This window comes from Rutidosis leptorrhynchoides, chromosome 5 (genome assembly GCF_046630445.1).
Source record: "Rutidosis leptorrhynchoides isolate AG116_Rl617_1_P2 chromosome 5, CSIRO_AGI_Rlap_v1, whole genome shotgun sequence".
In the NCBI taxonomy this organism is placed as follows: Eukaryota; Viridiplantae; Streptophyta; class Magnoliopsida; order Asterales; family Asteraceae; genus Rutidosis; species Rutidosis leptorrhynchoides.
The window spans coordinates 88,256,253-88,257,779 of NC_092337.1; positions in this window are offsets into that span (position 1 = coordinate 88,256,253).

Below are 1,527 nucleotides of genomic sequence, written 5' to 3' on the forward strand. Positions count from 1 at the left end.
ACTTCTCGTAACCAGAATGCACACTTAGAGAACTTAGCGTACAACTCTTCTTTTCTCAACAGATCAAGCACTAACCTCAAATGTTCTTCGTGCTCTTCATCATTCTTCGAATAAATAAGGATGTCGTCGATGAACACAATAACGAACTTGTCCAGATAGGGTCTACACACACGGTTCATGAGGTCCATGAACACAGCAGGTGCATTTGTCAATCCGAACGGCATAACAAGAAACTCAAAGTGACCGTAACGGGTGTGAAAAGCAGTTTTCGAAACATCAGATTCTTTAACACGCAACTGATGATAGCCGGAACGAAGGTTGATTTTTGAATAAACAGATGAACCCTGAAGCTGATCTAACAGATCATCAATTCTTGGAAGGGGATAACGGTTTTTAATATTAAGCTTGTTCAACTCACGATAATCAATGCACAAACGAAAAGAACTATCCTTCTTCTTAACAAACAGAACAGGAGCTCCCCATGGGGACGAACTAGGACGAATAAAACCTTTGTCCAACAACTCACTGAGTTGACTTAATAATTCTTGAAGTTCGGAAGGCGCAAGACGATAAGGAGCACGTGCTACAGGAGCAGCACCAGGAACAAGATCAATTTGAAATTCTACCGCGCGTTGCGGCGGAAGGCCAGGTAAATCTTCGGAAAATACCTCGGGAAAATATCTAACAATATGAACATCACCAACGCTCTTCGTTTCTTTATCGGAATCAACAACATGGGCTAGAATAGTATGACAGCCTTTGCGAAGATGTTTAAGAACTTTCAAACAGCTAATAAGATTTAACTGTCGGCATTTCCTATCTCCAAAAACCATCAGCGGCTCTCCAACCACATCAGTAATATGAATAGCTTTATCATAACACACAATCTCAGCACGATTCGCAGATAACCAATCCATCCCAATGACAATGTCAAAACTACCAAGTTCAATCGGTACCAAATCTATCTCAAAATCTCTACCCGCCAGATTAATGTTACACTTACGATACACAGTCTTAGCAGTGAGCACTTTACCATTAGCTATTTCAACAACATAAGTATTGTCTAAAGGAGTTAACGGTGTTTTGATTTTTGGACTTAATTTACTCGACACAAAACTCAAATCAGCCCCTGAATCAAATAGTACATAAACTGATAAATCGTTGATCGAGAACGTACCAGTAACAAGTTTAGGATCTTCCTCAGTATCCCTAGCATTAATGTTGAACGCTCTACCTCGTGCAGTCTCTGTAGTCTTCTTGTTGGGACAGGTATCACGGAAATGCCCCGGCTTCCCACACTCGTAACAAACTATCGGATTACCACCATTATTCGACTTTCCATTACCATTACCATTCCCACCTCTATTACCAGCATTATTACCATCATTACCACCTACAGCAGGAGTAGCAGAACCCGGTAGAAGCACCGTACAATCCTTAGCAATGTGTCCCTGTTTGGAACACCTCTTGCAAGTCACGGTACAGAAACCATCATGAGCCTTGTAACAACGAGGACACACACGCTGA